The sequence below is a fragment of the Lemur catta genome, chromosome 1 (genome assembly GCF_020740605.2).
Source record: "Lemur catta isolate mLemCat1 chromosome 1, mLemCat1.pri, whole genome shotgun sequence".
Taxonomy (NCBI): domain Eukaryota; kingdom Metazoa; phylum Chordata; class Mammalia; order Primates; family Lemuridae; genus Lemur; species Lemur catta.
In genome coordinates, this window is record NC_059128.1 from 124,703,274 (window position 1) to 124,724,001 (window position 20,728).

General features: G+C 45.9%; 1 pseudogene; it reads right to left on the reverse strand.

Moving 5' to 3' along the window:
* Window positions 1-398: 398 nt before the first annotated feature.
* On the reverse strand, window positions 399-19,442 carry LOC123641087 (annotated as a pseudogene).
* Between the last annotated feature and the right edge of the window lie 1,286 nt (window positions 19,443-20,728).

Sequence of the window (20,728 nt, forward strand, 5' to 3'; positions counted from 1 at the left end):
ACTGAGGCAAGAAGATTGCTTGAGCCCAGGAGTTCAAGACCAGCCTTGGCAAAATAGTGAGACCCTATCTCTAAAAACAAAATAAAATAAAAATAAAAAACTACATATTCAACTCAGCAGAAAGCATGGTCCCTGGTAAACATTTACTTTCTTAGCAAATCCCCCAAACCATACTATGAGATAGGAACTGTTATCTCAAGTCCAGAGAGGTAAAGTCACTTCCCAATGCCATGTAGCAAGCAAGTGGCCTAACCAGGATTTGATCTTAGGTCTGTCTGACTACAGAACCCAGGCCTTAAGCCATGGCCTTCCTGCATGTTGAGCACTGACCTCCTTCTCCTCGGGCCTGGCCACAGCCCCCCGACTTGCTTTCCAGGGGGGAGTCAGAAACAGGGAAACTATTGTTGGTGGAGCCCCAGGCACTGTAGGGTCCTGGAGAAATAAGGGAGCAGGGGTGCCAGGAGCTTGATGAGGGTGTTCCTGCGCCTGGTGCCCAGGAGGAGACAATGTAGGTGGAGGTGCAAGGGCAGCTGGGCAGCTGGGAGGGGTGAGGTGGAGGTGTCTGAGAAGGGCTGCAGCCAGGACCTGTCTCTGGGGCTTGGTGCTCTCAGCTGGCAGCAGAAGGCTCTGGCCAGGGCAGTGCCCACATGAGCAGAGTACATGTGGTCCCCCAGCACAGAGCACAGCTGTAGTGTCACGTGCACCCGTAGTTGCCAGGGAAACACTGTCAGTGCTGCAGCTGGACTGGGGACAGCTGAGCCTGTGGCCACCACAGAGAAGTGGCTGAGGATCTTCTTGACACCTTCTAGGATGTCCTTCAGGATGGGACCTTCACTGGAAGTACGAGATTGACTCCATCAGTGTGCTCAAGTTTCAGAGCTGCTGGGCTCTTCCCCTCAGAAACAGCTGGGATCCCACCAGTGACAAGCACGGTAGGTGGCTGTGCGTCTCTGGGCTCCCTGCCAGTGGGGGAAGAACTTCTGGAGGCAGCTTGCTGTCTGGGGACAACTGGAGAGGAGTGCAGGCCCAGGGCTCTCCTTCCCAGGGGCTCAGACAACCTGGCGCTCCCGCTTCCCGAGCCCCAGGGACTGGCTCAGTTCCGGCAGCACCGAGAGCAGCACCAGCTCTTCTTCTGGTCTTCTTGTCACTGGCAGACCCTGTGGCTTATTCGGCGTCACTGTCCACCACGGCTGCCCTCAGCATGTCAACCAACTGCTCCCAACTGAGGTCTTTGGCTGCAGTAGCCCCAGGAAGGGCTGGTCCCTGGGCGACTCCAACTGTTTGCTGGAGCCTCTAGGTTGCAGGTGACGCTGCGCCTTGGTGCCAAAGCCTGCTTCCTGGGTGCTGCCCAGCCCCTCATCCTCTGCCACCAGCCACCCACCTCTAATAATGGAATTCTAATAATAAATTCTACTATTATTTATCTCAGAAGTGACATCTCACACTCACTAGGATGACCATTATCAAAGAAAGAAAATAACAAGTGTTGGTGAGGATGTGGAGAAATTGGACCTCTTGTGCACTGGTGGCAGGGATGTAAAATGGTGCAGCCACTGTGAAAACAGTGCAACGCTTCCTCAAAAAATGAAAAATAGAATCACCATGTGATCCAGCAATTCCACTGCTGGGTATAAACCCCAAAGAACTGAAAACAGGTTTCAAAGAGATACATGTACACTCATGCTCCTAGCAGCTTTACTCACAATGGCCAGAAGGTGGAAGAACCCGCTGTCTACTAACATGAATGGATAAACAAAATGCAGCACATGCATACTATGGAACATTACTAAACATTAAAAAGGAAGGAAATTCTGACACATGCTACAACATAAGTGAACCTTGAGAACATCATGCTAAGGGAAATAAGCCAGTCACAAAAGGACAAATACTATGATACCACCCGTCTGAGTTACCGAGAGCAGGCAAACCCACAGGGACAGAAAGTGGGGTGGCAGCTGCCAGGGGCTGGGGGTGTAGGGCATGGGGGAGTCAGTGTTGAATAGGTACAGAATTGCAGTTTTGCAAGAGCAAAATGCTCTGGAGATGGATGGATAGTGGAGATGGTGGCACAGCAACGTGACTGTACGCAATGCCACAAAATTGTCCACTTAAAAATGGTTTTAATGGTAAATTTTATTGTATATAGTTTACCACAATTAAAAAAAAAAAACAAGAAGTGACATCATAACCTCTTTTCCGGCTGGAACCGTGAAGGGTGTGGAAGAGAAGAAAAAGAAGGTTCCTGCTTTGCCAGAAACCTATAAGCAAAAGCGAAGGAATTTCACAGAGCTGAAGATCAAGTGCCTGAGAAAGAAGTTTGCCCAAAAGATTAAGTTAACACACAGTGACTGCTTTCAAATAGGAAGAAAAAAGAAGTGACACCTCATCATTTCTGCTCTATTCCGTTGGCTAGATGGGGTCCAGCCCCCACACAAAGGCAGAGGAATTAAGTTCCACCTCCTGTGGGGAGGAGTCTGAAAGGATCCTTGGATGTATTTTAACAACCACCACCCCTTTAAAGGCTTCCGCCCCAATATAGATATAACCGGTGTAAAGACTAAAAGCAAATACACACACTACTTGCCTAAAGTACTTGTCACAGATGACTCCAGTGGGTGATGTGTGCAGACTTATTCAGAAGACACAGAGTATTTATGTTTATGATGTCACTTACTGCTTAGCATTGATCTGCTTTCGAATGGGGGACTTGAAATCTGACTTGGTTGCCTACCGAGAATAAAATACTGATAAAGAGATTAGTATATGTGTAAAATATTTCATCCAAACCCAGCGAGTTTAGATCCTTTTACAAAGAAGATTCTACCTTTAATGATTTCAAATTAAAGATGAGTCCCTAAAGGACTGCATTTGAAGTTTGTAGCCACACAATATACGAAATTTGTGACACTGTTTGTAACCTGGATATTTGTTGAATTGCTAGGAGGTTTACAGAGAGCATATTCCAGAGGTTTCTTCATGGATTCTCCAGTGATCTCTACGCACTAACACCCTGGGCCGATCGGTCACGTAATGGACTGGGGCGGTCAGAGGTCGAGTCAGAGGGGGTGTGACACACAGCAAGCCCTGCCAGCAGCATCCTCCTGTTGTTTTACTAATTCCCTTAAAATTCAATGCAAGGTCAGAATCAAATAGAGACTACACAGAAGAACATTTTCCACTTCTTCTCAAAGTAATATGCTAGCATATACGATCTTCAGTTTTCTTAAGTAGCTTAATCTTTCCTGTGTATAATGAGAATTTCATTTCTTTCCCTCTCAGATGTATTCATCTATTCTTTCCTACCTTTCTTTTTCTTTTCTGATGAGAGAACAAACCCTCAACCATTTCCAATTTAAGCTAACACCGCACAGATTTTTTTGTAATACTGTATTTTCTTTCTTTCCTCTTCTTTTTTCTTTCCCCAGAGTGTATTACAGAAGAGTAGCTATTTCTCAATTTTAAACTGTTGCTTTCTGGGGAAACAAATGAGCAAGAGAATAAACTTGAAAAAAAATCAGCGCCTTCTTTCTTGCTTTTTGTTTTTTTGTTTGTTATTTGACATGCCTATGTTTATACCTCCTCCGGGAGACAACAGAACTTATCAAAAGAGTTGCACATAAATTACAGCCAATTTTCTACCCGAACCAAGATTTCTGTCTATCAGGGACTTCCTGCTAGTACGTACTTGTTTGTCAAATCATTTCTCTTTCAAAATTCCTTCCCTCCCCCTCACCTTTCCTCCCTCCCTCTCTCTACTGGGACTAAAGGAATCGATATTCTTCTTTCCATTTTAGGTGTCATCAACAGCTCTGTCATAAAGGTTACCTTCACTGCCAAGTAATTGCACAATTTCTCCTCCTCCCTCCCATTCCTGTACAAGCACAAGCACTTGTGTGGATTGGGAGGTTTTTTTCTCTTGTCTTTGCTGGCTGGGTAGGGGCAGCCGGGAGATGTTTTATTTGAGCGAAGTTTGCTCATGCAAAATTTCCCCACTCCCCTGTTATTGGAGGAGGAGATAGGGGTTAAACTAAGTGACAACTGAAAGTTTAAAAATTAAGGGCAATGAATGGGGGCTTGGGTGCCCAGGGCTGCTCCCTGACAGCGCATCTTGCTTAGCACGTGAGAGACTTGCACAGTGTAACTGACATAACCTCCGGACTCCAAGTTCACTTTCCTGTATTTCCAAGCCTGCAATTTTTAAAGCTTCTCACTTTCAAAATAAAAGTAAACAAAAATTACCAGTTGAATCATTTATTCTATAATGTTAGCTCAATATTAACAATCAACTATCAGAAGTCTCAAGAAATTGTACCACAGCTAAGACGGTTTTCTACACAAATAAAATTCTGAAAATGTGTGCAGTGGTTTAAAGCAAGTACCAATGTTAAGGCTGAGTCTCCCCAGGAAGCAGACTCGGGGATGGAACCTAGTGTGTGGGACGTTTATCAAGGAGTGCTCTCGGGAACTTACCTCCAGAGGGGAAAAGAAGGGAAGGATTAGGCAAAGGGAGAAGTTGGGCTGTGACAAAGTCTTTTTTTTATTTTTTATTTTATTTTAGAGACAGGGTCTTGCTTTGTTGCCCAGGCCAGAGGTCAGTGGCATCATCATAGCTCACTGCAGCCTCCAACTCATGGGCTCAAGTGATCCTCCTGCCTCAGCCTCCTGAGTAGCTGGGACTACAGGCCTGCCACCATGCCAGGATAATTTTTTTTTATTTTTTATAGAGATAGGGTCTTGCTATGTTGCCCAGGCTTGTCTTGAACTTCTGGCCTCAAATGATCCTCCCACCTTGGCCTCCCAAAGTGCTGGGAGTACAGGCATGAGCCACTGTGCCTGGCCAATGTGATGAAGTCTTGAAAAAACCTCTAGTCAGCCCCACAGAGAGCTTTGAACTTGGGAGGCCCTACAGAGCTGTCCCACTGTGTGAGAGTCTAGGTCAATTATTCACTGGACGTGAACGACCTTGGGTGAGGCTTGTCTTTTCAGCAGAGGCAGTTCTCAAGGAGACCGACAGCTGAGAGCTGTCCCCTGGCAGCCTCCCACAGCTGGGGGACTGAGGCCTTCCTTCCTGAAGCGGGGTCTGGGTGGTACATTATAGTGTTCACAGCAGTCAGCATGGCCTTCTCCAAGAAGGGTGCACCAAATCGTGATTCTGAGAGCGGAGCACTCACATGAACCTGTGGCGAGGTCACCTCCGTGGTGTAGGCAGAAGCCTCTACACCTTAGGGCTGGTCCGCAGCTACCGGCCAAGCTCCAACCACTGCACTCAGAGAAAGAAGAGTAAAGAAAGACATTTATAATCACCTCCACCCTCCTCCAAGTCTCCTCCATTGTTCTGCCTTTTCCACATGGAAACTCAGGTGACATCATCCCTCCCAATCCCCATCCCAGGGCAGGGGAAGAGTTGGCTTTCTGGCTGGGACTAAGTTAGACCGGACATCATGCTTGTATTTATTCTCTTCCAGTCTCACATCTGCCCTCAAATGTCAACCAGACAGATCCTCCCCCTTTCTCATACCTAAGTTCCACTTACCACCCTTTTCTGATGACCTGAAATATGGGCCAAGGTTAGGATGGAGTGACTTTTCTGGAACTATAATTTCCCCTGCCTCTCTTTCCCTCCCCCGCTCTATCCAGTTGACCCTGAACTCACCACCCTTTCAGTGGGTATGATGCTCAATAATCAGCCACCCCCATGTCCTTCTAATGCCATTTTGGAGGAGAGATATCAAAAGTAGATACCACCTTCCGACATTCTGGAATGATTCGTGTCAAACCCACACACTTCAAAGGAATAAGGCAGAACCACTCCAAAACCGTGATAAATGGCTCCTTTCATGTCAGAATGGGAGAATGTATTAATATTTCCCTTCAAAGTTTGCTTTCAGAGTTGAGTGCTGTAGAGATGCGTATTAGAACATATTACAGGTTTTGTGACTTGTTTATAGTTACAGAAGAATCTTTTTACTTTATATCTTGTTTGAAATCTTTGGTTTTGAGCACTGAATAATACAATAATGTATCACTGCCAACATTTTGGTCTGACTAGAATCACGTAGGGCTTCATGTGTAAACAATGGAAAAATAGTCGGCGTGAGTGTGTAAGAAGCAGATGTGAGTTCAGGTTCTCTTCTATCTTGTTAGATAGATAAGAAATTTGGAGGAGCTGATACACCTCTGATGAGATAAAGGCTACAATGTTGAAACAAGAAGGTTGTCTTCTCTTTTAAAAAGAAATTTAGACCAGGCACAGTAGCAGGCTCACACCTGTAATCCTAGCACTTTGGGAGGTCACAATGGGAGGATCGCTTGCGGTCAGGAGTTTGAGACCAGCCTGAGCAAGAGCAAGACCCCATATCTACAAAATATAGAAAAGTTAGCTGGGCATGGTGGTGTGCACCTATCAATCCAGCTACTCAGGAGGCTGAGGCAGGAGGATCTTTTGAGCCCAGGAGTTTGAGGTTGCTGTGAGCTGTGATGACATCACTGCACTCTAGCCCAGGCAACAGGGAGAGACCCCGTCTCATAAATAAATAAATGAAATGATTTTGAAGTAATAAGAGAGAAGAAAGCACAGAGAGCAAGCCCTGCATGATATGAAGGAATAAAAAGACAGAACATCACCAAGCTATGTGAAGGGATCTTTCAAAGAAAAAACAAGAAAAATTAATCCTTTGGAGGCTGGTAGTTCAATATTTTCACTCTAACTGATAATGTTTATGATTTGAATTTTTGTCTAGCTTATGAGAGAAAATATTAATTTTTCATTTTCTTGTTGTCTTAGAGTTTCCATTGAGTTTCATGCTGCTGGCAATGAGTGCAAAGAGCCCATTTCGTTCTATAAAGAGTGCTGGGTACAGCCAGGGCCCAGACACTGCTGGTCTTAGATCCTTGGTCTGCTTCTTACCTTGTCTGTGCAAGAGAAGCAACAGACAGAGGAGGCAAGAGACCCTCAAGAGCTTCCATCTGTTTTTTGTTGTCACGCAGTTAACAAGCACTAAAAGCAGTGTCTTTGGTGCAGGCCTGGGTTATCCCAAAGTTCATGCTCTTTCCTCCACCGTAGCCTGACTCCTAAAAAAGATTTCTGAGCAAACATCAAGAACCTGTTACTGAAAAAGTAGAATTGAAAATATCTAAGAAAATGCAAGAATCAGATTCTTATGGGGCAACTGGATTTCAAAAAAATGCATTAGGGGAAGGGAACTAAAGACTTCTAGTTGAGGAAAGAATATCTGATTCTTAGAGGAATTACTTAATCTGAGATTCTAAATACAGTGTATGTGCGAATTTCTAAGGAGAATTCATAGATTGCATCAGATTCTGAAAGATATCTATGACACCAAAAATGTTTAATTTCCGTGCTAATTGATTAGGCACACAAGGCAAAGACAAACAGAAAGTAGAAACCAGAAGTTATGCTAACAGAGAAGTAAGGAAGGCAAATGGAAATAAAAGAAAGAGAAAAATTTCAGAGAAATTTGAGTTTTCCTGTCCTAGTTAATGGTAGGGATTTGAATAAGAAAAAAGTGAATTTTTATCAAACCAAGCAGCAGAGCAAGCTAGGATCCTTCTCCAGGTCAACCACTGACTGATTCATTTTTACCTCGATTACTTTTTCAAGTCGTTAAGTTTTCTAATACCTTCTTTCACCCACAGAAAGTGTAGCCTCTCATTCACACAAATTTGAATGTAGTAAAGTTACTTACAAAGATAGTTGATTTTCAGAAGCCAATATTCTAATAAAGCTCAGATTTATAAAACTATATACTTTCAATTAACCTAAAACACTCAGGGACACTGATGCAAGAACTGGAATTAGGGGTTTCAGTTTATCAGTCAGAATAAGACGAGGTTATGCTGCAATGACAATTTCCATGACATTTCTTGTCCATAGTGTACATCCATTGAAGTTGGACACAGGTTTCAGTCCACAGACCATAAAGACCCAAGCTGACATTGGCTCCACTATCCTGTGACACTAACAGTTCAGCACACAGCTTCAAGGGCACCACAGCAGGGCACGGTATGACGGTCTCAGAAACTAAATCTTACAGCCCAGTGGCCAGACCTGGTCACTTGGCCCCCAGCTAAGAGCAAAGAGCAACTAAGAAAAGAAGTACTGGATATCACAATTCTCGTAATCTCTACCCCACCATGTTATTTGGAAAAGAATCTATATTAGATGTAGATTGTACCAGTATTGCTGTCCATTTAGGAACACCCATAATGGAATTTTTACTAAAAAGGCATGATGGGAAGGGAATTGCAGTGTGAACTTTATGCAGAGCTGGGCTTTGATACAAGCATTCTTGTAATTATAGAAGTTTGTGCATTTTAATGAGTACCAGAGTTCTTAGAGGGCTGGTGCCTGTCCCGCAAGATTTTAATGTAGTAAGTCTGATGTGTAGCCCAGGACTTTAAATTTTAACAAGCATCTCTGAGGGTGTTCATGCAGGTGGTCTTCAGGTTGGATAAACACACAATTGCTGGTTTCTGGCTTCTGACAGTGATGCATCGGGCCTCCGGCAAGCACGTGTGTGAGATTTTATTTTGATGAGTGGGGTGCTAAGAACAGATGGCTGTTATTTCTATCACACTGGCCTTCACAAGTTGAATGCCTTGGTGGACATGCATTCCAGAACTTCAGAGGTGTGTGGAGAGAAGCAGCTGAAAGGGAGGGAGAATAAGGAGAAGGTGCAGCGCAAGGAGCCGTGGAGGGCATGAGGGCCACGAGCATGAGCAGAGGAAGAAGGGAAGCGAAGGTAACAAACATCCCATCCCTGGGGGACCTGCCATGTTGCTGGATGTGGGGATTAATTTATCTGGGTCAACATATGGTCTGGTGGAAAGAGAACATGCTGGAAGCATTTCACAATATGGCAAAGGCTTTTCTGATGGTTTTATTTAGAACCACATAACTGAGAAATGAAGACAGGGCTGAGAAGGGGTAAAGTACTGTTAAACTTCCTATCACTGAAAATGTGATAACTTGCTAAAGACATAGTCAGAGATATGGGCAAATATTTATGTTCAAAGTTTTGGCAGCATTTTTATAATGATGAGAAATTGGAAATCACCTAAATGTATGCCAGTTGGAAACTGGTCGAGAACATCATGCTTCGAATGAATGTGATGGGAAGCTAGGTCCTCATGAAGAGCGGTGTTGGAACGTCCGGCAAAGGCAGCATTGTATTAATAGGTTTACAAAATCTCCTTGTAACACTGCCTGCAAAGAAGAAAACAAAATACACCAAAGAAAAACATCATCCAACACCGACTCTGGGAAATTTTCCCAACCTCATACCACGGACTTCGAGAAATCCAAATCCAAACGCAAAACATCCGATACATCCAAATAAAAAACAATTAGGCCTAAATTGAAGTAAAATTCTGGGAACCAATCCACAACTCCCTTTTTGGAGTGAGCTGCACAGTGTGGTGATAAGAGGCTGAATTTCTGGGAAAAAAAATCCCACTAATCTCACTTTGGAGGGACAGGAAATAGGGGCTGAGTTGGCAAGACAAAGATCTGGAATGTTCTGCGTGGGGCCCTTTTTCCCCACCGTAAATCCAAACATCAGTCCAAGGCTACAGTGGTGGGAAAGAGTCCAGAAATAGCCTAGCAACAATTGTCTCCAAGGGCCAGGCAGCTGCCGACAGAGCGGGCTGGGCGGGGAGCTCGTGCCTGCAGCAGACAAGGCATCCACGCACCGCCGGGCTGGGCTCCAGCTCCGCATCTGATCGGCCAGAGAGGGGGGACAAACCCACATCCCTACACCCACCACCTGTCCTCCGGGCAGGGTGGGCTCTCTGTTTGTTGGATAGGGCCGCTATTCAAGGGTTTCCACAAAATCAGAAACAAAATGATTGTAAAAACAGTTCCCAGCTTTGACTGCTCAGAGAACCTCTTCCCTCCTCACCTTTCTCCAACAGCTTTGGGACCAATATAAACGGAGCTGATCCAAGCGCAGCTCACATTCCACAGGGAAGATGCAACTTGTGCTCAGGCAAACAGGGAGATAAGCAAAAGAGACCACGTGAATATCATTTTGGGGTGAATAGCAGGCCCATGTAGAATGGCCAGGATTACAAAGACACGAGGCAAGAAGAAATGAAACTTGACGTCTGTGCAATGATTCTGCCTCCCACCCTTTAAAAAAGAACAAAGAGGAGGAAAGGAACTCAAAACTCATAAAACAAAGGGAGAGTTCTCTTTGGAATTGAATTTCATAAAATTGCTTATACTCTTAAGAAAATTAAAAAGAGACATAAAAGCAAAAGAAAAGAATGGAGAGGACTGCAGATCTCTGGGATCTGGGACTTACGACGTGCTGTAGTTGGAAGGGACTCCTCATTGTCGCCCCGTAGGAAGGGGCTACATACGTTTTACGAAGCTGTGAATATTTTTTCAATCAGTGTATGGGAAAGACTATAGCCATGTTGGACAGCCGCAGGGCAGCACTGAAGGGAACACTGTTGGTTGCTCCCTGCTGGGTTTAGAGCCACCCCCCGCCTCCTTCTCCCATGGCCAAGCACTTCAGCACAAGCTGGCCCCACCCAGGGCTCTGCACCTGACCATGCCCATCCCAGCGGTGAACAGCACTGCCCTGGTGATTGGTCTGAGAGCTCACACCACAGGTTGATGCAATTAGACTGAAAGACCTAGGGCATGTTCTGGGGCAGGGCTATAAAGAAGGAACTGTTAGCTTTGATTGACGCTGGAAGCCACCCTGTGGCCATGAGGAGGATGAGCATGGAGACGAGGCCACCAAAGATGGCAGAGGAAAGAGGCAGAAAGAACTCGGAAAAAGTGCTCAATAGCACTGATCATCAGGGAACTGCAAATCAAAACCACAGTGAGATACCACCTCCCTCCAGTTTGGATGGCTGTTATCAAAAAGACAAAAGAAAACAAGCATTGGCAAGGATGTGGAGGAAAGGGAACACTGACACATTGTTGGTAGAATTGTAAACTAGTATAGCCACTATGGAAAACAGTATGGTGGTTCCTCCAAAAATCAAAAATAGAGCTACCACATGATCCAGCAATCCCACTACTTGGCATCTGTCCAGAGGAAGTGAAATCAGTATGTAGAAGAGACATCAGCACTTCCATGTTTATTGCAATACCATTCACAATAGTCAAAGTATGGAATCAACCTAAGTGTCCATCAATGGATGGATAGATAAAGACAGTGTGGCATATCTACACCATAAAGAAGAGATGGTATGTATACACAATGGAATACTATTCAGCCATCAAAAAGGCATGCTATCCTGCTGTTTGCAACAACATGGATGGACCTGGCGGATATCATGTTAAGCAAAATAAGCCAGACACACAGAAAGATAAATACGGCATGATCTCCTTCATCTGTGGAATCTAAAAAAAAAGAATTGATATCATAGAAGCAGAGACTAGAGCAGAGGTCATCAGAGACTGGGCAGGAGAATGGGAGAGGGAGGAGGAGAGGTTGGTTACTGGGTACAAAGTGACTGTTAGGAGGAATAAGCTCTGGTGTCCTATTACAGAAGGGTGACCACCGTTAACAGTCAGGTATTGTACATCACAAAATAGCTAGGAGAGGGGCTTTTGAATGTTCTCACCACAAAGCAATGATAAATGCATGAGGCGATGCATATGCTAAAGACCCTGATTTGATCATTATCAACATTCATATGTATCGAGACATCAAATTGTACCCTATAAACATGCACAATACAATGTGTCATTAAAAAAAAAAAAGAAGAAGAAGAACAGGGACTGTGATGAAATTGTTTCCCCCATCCTTCCTCGGAACTTTCTGCTTTTAGCTGTTTATGGTGGTTGGAGTCATGGTTTCCTTGGTTAAGTACCGTGGGGGGTTTTCCCTTTCCTTTCAATACAGTTCCATGTTGATTGCGTTGTTTTTTTTACGTTTAGTCATTATTCTTCTTGTAATTAGGAAAAAAACTTCATATTTTGACAAGTTAATACAGGAGGACACTGAAAATTATCTAAGGTATTAAATTAAAAAGTAGGCTACATTTCTGAATAAGATGATTCCAATTTTAATTTTAAACGTGCATTTATTCTAAATGCTGTATATGCCTAGAAAAAATCCTGAAGAATGCATACCAAAATAATTGCAATTATTTTTGCATGGTAGGGTTATTGGTGATTCTTTTTTTCTTTTTTCTTTTTGTTTGTCAGTTTCCCCCGTGCCCTCCTCCACTATAAAATGAACACAAAATGACTTGCATAAAGATTTAAAAGGTAAATAAAAATTTAAATAAAAAATTCAAGCACTTTGATTTGGCCAACAAATACCTCCAGTTTCTTTCCTCTCAGATTTGAATTTATAATATTTTACAATGATTGAAATGAAAGCAAAATAAGAGCTACAGGCATCTCTCCTTCTCCCCAACCCCAGCATTAAGTACAAACAGACTTTGCGTTGTTAGATTCAGCATAGCTGACCTCACCACAACCCCACACCTCTTCCGACTGGAACGCAGAAAACGTTTTCTCTTTCTTCTTCCCCACACGGGTGGTTTTAGGAATTTAGCTGATACCAGGTTCCCTGAAGGCTTCTACTGCAGATGTGCAGCAAACCCAGCCCCTGGTCTAGATTATGACAGTACATTTTAAGCATCAATGGTCAGAAGAAAAGATGGTTATCCTCGCCCTGCAAATAAATGCTCGATCCAAAACTGCAAAGGGAAATTTGTCATCAGCATCTTCCTCTCTCCATCTTAGTATCCCCCTCAGCTTTGTTCTTCCTTTTCTGGGGGGGGTTACTGATATATAATAGTTGTACATATTTTGGGGGTACATGTGATAGTTTGGTACCTGTATACATGTGCAATGATCAAATCAGGGTAATTGGGATACCCATCACCTCACATATTCATCTTTGCTTTGTGTTGGAGCATGACAATTCTTCGCTTCTCGCTATTTTGAAGTATACAACAAATTATTGTTAACTCTAATTTCCCCACTGGGCTGTCAAATGCTAGAACTTATTCCTCCTATATAGCTGTATTTTTGTACCCCTTAACCAACTTCTCTTCATCTCCTCTTTTTTTTCTTATTCTTATTCTTATATACTATGTGGCAGGTGCTTTGTATACATAAAGTCACTTAATTCCCAGAGACCTCTAAAAAGTTGGTATTATTAACACTAATTTACGATAAGTCTTAGAGCAGGGGTGATCAGCTTTTCACTGTTGACATTTGGCACTAGGTAATCCTTTGTTACAGAGCGGTCCTGTTCTTTGTAGGGTATTTAGCACCTTCCCTGCCCTCTGCCCCTAGATGTCATAGCACCCCACTCTCCCCACACTCAGTTGGGACAACCCAAGCTGTCCCCAGTCATTGCTGAATATTCTCCAGTTGAGAAACCATTGTCTTGGAGGTTAAGTAAGTTACCCAGGTCTGGGAGGAGAGAGGGTGTCAGCTTTTGAATCCAAGTCTGAATCGAATCCTGTGCCTTTGACCACCATGGGCTACACTGCCTCTCCTACCTTTGCCTCCTGCGCCTCTCCCCCTCCCAGGGAACCTGCACTCTTCCCCTCGCCACGGTTCCTGCCCTAACCTCAGCCCAGAACTTTCTTCCTTTCCCGATCTGGCTTGGGGCGATTCTGATCATCAGTCAAGAGACAGTTAGAGTTGTCACCTAGACAGCCTCACCTCATCTTGCATTCCATGATGTCAGCATTCAGGTTGGAAAGACACTGGGGTGACATTTACTCAAACATTGCAGCATTTATCCAGCAGGACGGGCACAGTAGCTGTCCTTCCAACTCACTGGCCCACAGTGCATTGTCTGTCTGATGACTGTTTTAGGGTTTTTCTCCCTTTTATATGTGTCTGTGTCTAATTTTTATGTAGTCAAATATGTTGGCCTTTTCTTTTTTGGCATCTCCCACTCAAAAGTTATATAAATATTCTCAAAATTTCCTTTTGGTGTTTTCATGCTTATGTTTTGATCGTTAATACTTCTGAAACTTATTTTGCATGTAGTTTGAAGTGGGGGGAGGTTCAATTTTATATTTTACCAGATGGAAAGCCAATTATGCCAGTACTCTTGATTATAAAACCCAACTTTCCCTACAAAATCTTTATTTTAAAATCGAGATGGGGTCTCATTATGTGGACCAAGTTGGAGTGCAGTGGCTGTTACATGCACAGTCACGGTGCACAACAGCCCCGAACTCCTGGACTTGAGCAGTCCTCCCACCTCAGCTGCCCGAGCAGCTGGGATGACGGGCATGCAACACCACACCTGCCTAATTTTCTATTTGTTTGTAGGGATGGAGTTTTGCTATGTTGTCCAGGCTGGGCTCAAACTACTGGGCTCAAATGACCTGCCCACCTCAGCCTCCCAAAATGCTGGGATTAGAGGTGTGAGCCGCTGCACCCAGCCTAGACTTACATTTTTAAAAACATGCTGCCTCGTGTTCTGCAGCATGCAGATACAGCTGTTCATTTAACCACTCCCTATTGACTGACGCTTAGGGTATTTCCAATTGTTTGGTGTCATAAACAACATAACTCTGGAAATCCTTGTACTTCCCTCTTACTCTACATGGGCAATTGTTTCTCTGGGGCAGACGCTGCGAAATAAGACACTGGGCTGAATTTCAAGTGCAATTTTTGTTTCTTGCTTCCCTACGTGCTGTCAAAATGCCTCCCCTGAGTCCTGACCTTCTCTTGTGCATGCTGGGCTGTGTCCTGGAAGACCAGACACTAGAGCAATGCTTTTAAAGGGGAGACTTTTATTTAAAAGTGACAGGCAGAGTTCTGCCTCTAGAACGTGAAACTCTACCTTTGTGGTCCTCTGTTTCCTTGCAAAGCAGACGTGGATCTCAGGCCACCCACTCGCATGTGCAGCACATGTCACCCTACTCATAACCATTTCATTTCTACATCATATCTCATCTTCCTGGCTCCTGAAATGAGGTCTCAGTCAAATTAAGGGCTCTTAGGGAGTTCCAGGTGTCGCTCAGTTAGTGAGGGGTCATTTGACACCCGCAGGCACGGTTGCTTGGCCATGGTGGGGACTGTGACGAGGGTGGGTTTGTTCTCTCTCGCTGTCACCTGCTGTCAGAGGCCCCTGCGGGGGCACATGCTTGCCCAACTGGCCTGGCTGCATGGCCTCGCCAGGCCTGGCTCTCTCCTGGCCACCACTCCCCTCTCGGAGGCAGAGAACGTTTGGCCGCACTCCCTTGACAGGCTGGCGTGTCGGGAATTGTGTGCGGCTTCTCCACCCTCACCGTGCAGCCAGGCTTTGCAGCCACCCACTGCCCCTGCGCTGGTTGAGGGGACCCTGGAGGCTTTGTCACACCCTGGGCTTTCCATAAGCTTGGAGGGACCGGAGCACCCCTCTCAGACTCTTCAAGCAGATCAATGGTTTCTAGAAACCCTCACTTCTCCTTGGGCCCAGGCCCAGGGCAGGGCGCATGGAGGGAGACCTGCAGGTGGGGTGAACACACATGAGTGCCGGCCTGCCTGGGCCCGTCCGGGTCGCGCCTGTGGCCACGGCACAGTTACGGATAGACTCCCTTTCACTCTCAGACGTGTCCCGGCTTAGACAGTGAACTACCGGTCACCCACCCACACAGAATCTGGTTTACCTGTTTCCTCCTCACTGTCTTCTCTTCCGACCTTGGGAATCTGAGTCTCATCAGGGCTTGGAAGACCTGGCTTTTAACCACCACCTCGTCTTCTTTCCAATCGAGTGTTTATGGCTGAAAATTGATGCTGCAACTCTTTCAAGGCCAGGCTTTTGATACTGCAAACCCCAGATGTTTGAAGCTCTAAAAGCCATTTCCTCTGATTTTCTGATCTAATAACCCTTTCCTGGGACATACGACAGACACCTCACCGTCTGCTCTGCCTGGTGAAAGGGCCGTGGGTGGAAATAAGTTACCACTGATGAAAAACACATGGCTCAGGATTCTAAAAACTCACCCCACCACAGCCCCATCTCGGAATCTGCACCTGCCCTCACCGAGGAAGTTTGCTTCTCATGGAGGTGCTGTCTGCCACCCCACTCCCCGGGAAGCGGGAAATGGAGCTCAGCCCGTGCAAGACCTGGGTGGGCAGCTGACCCAGGGCCATCTGCAGTGACTTTGGCCAACAGCAGGCCGGATGCCCATCTTGCTTGTTAGTTCCCACAAAGGTCCAGGAGTTAGACGCAACCCAGGGACAGGGGAGATAGGGCTTCACATGTCGTTATATTGTAGATACTACGGTGTGTCCCACTGTACAGAAGAAAAACTGAATCACAGAGAGAATAAGTGCTTGTCCGAGGTCACAGTACACCTTGGCCCCACGGACTGAAGACAAACCTTAGAACGGAACCTGCGGCAGGTCACTCCGGGACCTGAGAACACTAGTGCGCAGAGATGAGGCCAACTTCTCAGAAATCCTCATTGCTGTAGAAATAAATATTAGTGGGCTGGGATGAGACTACACTGAAAAAACATACTATGGTTTGTGGGCATAAGTAGGACAGCTGAATTGAAAAGCTCTCCTGTGAATCTCTAAGCGAACTGGACTTTGTCCTGGGAGGGAGAAAGCTCTGTAGCATGTAGCTCTGCATTGGCGACCCCAGCCCTGACCACCCGGGTGGAGGGACCCCTGGCCTTACCCTGCCCTGAACTTCTTGAGCCATCGCAGAGCTGCGGTGCTTGGGAGGAGCATCCCGGTCTCCACTGGCCGGAGGGAAAACAGAACTCCCCAGGCCAGAGGGGGTGAGATTTGGTTTGGTTTGGTTTTGCTTTGGAGACAATCTCCAAGAGTTTCCGTAAGAGCAAATGCCTTCTATGCGTCTCCGTCTCTGGGTTGTGTTAGTGGGAAGTGGAACATTTGGCGCTGGACTGTCACACACAAGCTAAGGTGGGTGCAGGGGACTTCTGCAAACTGCAAGAACCCAGGCTTAGCTTGCGTCCCCCCCGCCCCAACCTTCCCTCTCTTGGCAGACAGCCAAGGCCCACGGACATTAGAGAACGTCCGGAAGGGGAGGAAGCTGTCTGTAGCTCCACACTCCGCACTCACTGATGATACCCCAGCTAGGCCAGGAGATCGAGACAGGCGGGTGTGGCGGGGGAGGCCTTGAGAGCCCCCCAGGCAGCGGCTTGGGAGCAGTGGAGGAGAGATGGCCCCAAGGTGTCCAGGCCCAAGGGCCCGGGGCAGCCTCCGGTTCCCTGCGTGCCCCACAAGGCACAGGCAACAGCCACCACTTCCCTGTGTGGCTGGGAACAGCGTGGATGCACCACAGAGAGCTGGAGGATGGCAAGGGGATGCTGTCACCCACCGGCCAGCTGTCGCAGAGGACAGGGCATGCCTGTGAGGACATGGGGACCCCGGGGAACGGGCATCTCTTCCTGCGGCTGGGGCAATCCCACCTCCCCCCACCCTAATTCCCAGAGTTTCCATGTAGTCCCAGGGAAGGAAGGGGACAATCCTGAACTGTTGAGAGAAATTGTAACCCTGGCCGAGACTGGCCTGAATTGGTTAAGATCTAATTGTCACCACTTAGGAGGGGGTGGTGAGTGGTGACAGTCGGTGGCAAAAATTACTGTTATAAAAAATTAAATAGGGTTTCATTTCTTATATATCTGAGTTTAAGATCTCAGTGATTTGTACCCACTGTGTTTGTTTTGAAAAATTTGCTAGAATATGCACCATTGTACTCAAAAAGTAGCACCTTATTATTCTTGAAAAAACTGGGGCGTCACCAATTAATCCGAAGGCAGATGAACCGTGTTCTGGTTTGTGGGTTCCGGCCAGTGGTGTTTCTCTTGATTTGCGGTGTGAGGGATGGCAGCTTTGGCTCTGTGTGAATGAAGACAAAGCTAGTTCCTATGGAAACATGATTTTCTTTTTTCCTTTTTTTTTAGAGGTGGGGTCTCTCTGTCACCCAGGCTGGAGTTCAGTGGCTTCATCACAGCTCACTATAGCCTTTAATTCCTGTGCCCAAGTGATCCTCCTACTTCAGCTTCTCGAGTAGCTGGGACTACAGGCATGAGCCACCACATCCAGCTAATTTTTCGTTTTTTTTTTGTAGGGATGGGGTCTTGCTATGTTGCCCCAACTGGTCTTAAACTCCTGGCCTCAAGAGATCCTCCTGCCTCAGCCTCCCAAAATGCTGGCATTACAGGTGCAAGCCACTGTGCCAGGCTGGGAAAAGGTTGTTATTAGCATTTTGATGGTTGTTTGCAGGCAAAGAACAAAGGAAAAAAATGGAAAATGTCTGCGTTTGAGAGAGACTTTGGGAGGCCTGCAGGAACGCAGAGTTCCAGTGGGCCCAGGGGACAACGAGAGGGTGGATCCCACTCCTGTCTGACGCCCTGAAGGTATTGTGTTGAAGGGCTGTTGGCAGAGCCACTAATGGCATTGTGCCAGTCTTTCCGTGCCTGGCTTATTTCACTTACTTAATGTCCTCCAGGTTCACCCATGTTGCCTCAAATGACAGGATTTCATTCCTTTTTATGGCTGAATAGTATTCCATTGTGTGTGTGTGTGTGTGTGTGTGTGTGTATTGTGTATATGTATATATCACATTTTCTTTATCCACTCACCATTAGATGGGCCACTATCAAAAAGACAAAAAATAACAAATGCCATTGAGGATGTGTTGAAGAGGAACACTTGCATGCTATCGGTGGGAATCTAAATTAGTATAGCCATTATGGAGAAAAATATGTGGGTGCCTCAAAAAATTAAAAATAGAACCACCATCTGACCCAGCAATGCCACCACTGGGTATACATCCAAAGGAAATGAAATCGATATGTCAAAGAGAGACACCTGCCCTCCCATGTTTACTGCAGCGCTACTCACAATAGCCAAGACGTGGACTCAGCCAGTCAGTCATTCCAGGAAGGTTGTGTCTGCAGATGAAGCAGTTCTCCTCTGGGTACCAAGATCTCCCAGACAGAACCTTGGGTAAAGACGGCGGATGGTTTTGGGTAGGTCAGCGGGCATAACTTTGAGAAGCCCCCCTGCCCTACCGCCACTTCCACCACTTGGATTCCCGGCCGGGTGGATTCCGGCTTGCAGAACATGCTGCCTCCCTGCAGGGGGTCTCTCCAGCTGGCACAGGCGCTGGCTGCCAATGGACCATTCCTCTGTTCTCCTGAGCCACCTGCTTCTGGGGACGGGATACCATGGCAAGATCAGGGAATCCCCCCGGGCATTCGCCCATTGGCTTACTTTCTCTTTGCAAAGTCGTGTCTTGGTCAGAAGCAATGGGGGAGACCACGCAGAGCACAAGCCATCCAGCAAGATCATAGGGAGCGCTGGCAGCAGGGTGGCACAGCCAGGGAAACCAAATCCAAATCCGGAAACGTGCCTGTTCCAAAGGAAACAAATCGCTGCCCCTCTCTGATGGAAGAGGTCCAATGTCATCAGCCTGCCACCTGGTAGCTGGCTCCTCCCCCAGTTTCCTCATTCCACTCAATGGCACCGTCAGGCACTCAGTCGAACAGGCCAAAATCCTAGGAGTCCAATGTCATTTGTCCTTTTCCCTCACACACAGTATCCAACATGTCATCAGGTCCTATTATCTCTACTTTTAAAACAGACCCAAAATCTGATCTCTGCTCAACCACCTCCACCTCTATCACCTAATCCAAGCCCCTGTTATCTCACCTGGAGCGCTACAATAGCCTCCCTCTGGTCAGCTACTTCTGCTCCTTCCTGTCCACACACTGTTCACACAGCAGCTAGAGTGGTTTTTGTAAAATTTCTAATTGTGATAAAATACTCTAGGGGTGGTGGCTCACACCTGTAATCTCAGGGACTCAGGAGGCTGAGGCGGGAAGATTGCTTGAGGTCAGGAGTTTGGGACCAGCCTGGACAACATAGTGAGACCCCATCTCTAAAAAAAATAAGAAAAATTAGCCAGCGTGGTGGCAAAGGCCTGTAGTCCCAACTACTCAGGAGGTTGAGGTGGGAAGATCGCTTGAGCACAAGAGTTCAAGGCCGCATTGAGCTATGGTTCTACTACTGCATTCTAGTCTGGGTGACAGAGCAAGACCTCATCTCTAAAAAATAAATAAATAAATAAGTAAATAAAATTGTGATAAAATACAAATAACATAAAATTATCATCTTAACCACTTTTAAGTGTGCAGTTCAGTAGTGTTACGTACATCCGTTTACACTGTTGTGCAGTCAATCTCCAGAACTCTGATCTTGCAAAACTGTAAACTTTGTACCCACTAAACGCTAAGTCCCCATTTCCCCCTCCCCCAGTCCCCGGCAACCGTCATTCTACCTTCTGTACTTGTGAACTTAGCTGCTCTAGGTGTCTCACTAAGTGGGACCACACAGTGCTGTCTCTCTGTGACTTGCCTATTTCACTGAGCATGACGTCCTCAAGGTTCATCCGTGCTGTAGCGTGTGGCAGAATTTCCTTCGTTTTTAAGGCTGACTGATATTCCATTGTACGTCTCTACCACATTTTGTTTATCCAGGGTGAATTTAAGAACATATATTAGGCTTAAGTTATTTAACAGATAAATGACGTGGGAAAGAGGCAAACCAGCCAGCTGTTCTGAGTAGACATTGCTTGATAGTGATGGAACAAACCAACTGTAAAAAGAAGCTTTTGAGTCAATGGGGAAGTTTGACCCAGAAATGGGAATTTATTAAGGGAGGATTTTAAGAAACGGTTATTTTTGGTTTTTTAATAGGGTATTGTGGCAACGTTTTTTAAAAAACTTATATTCTAGA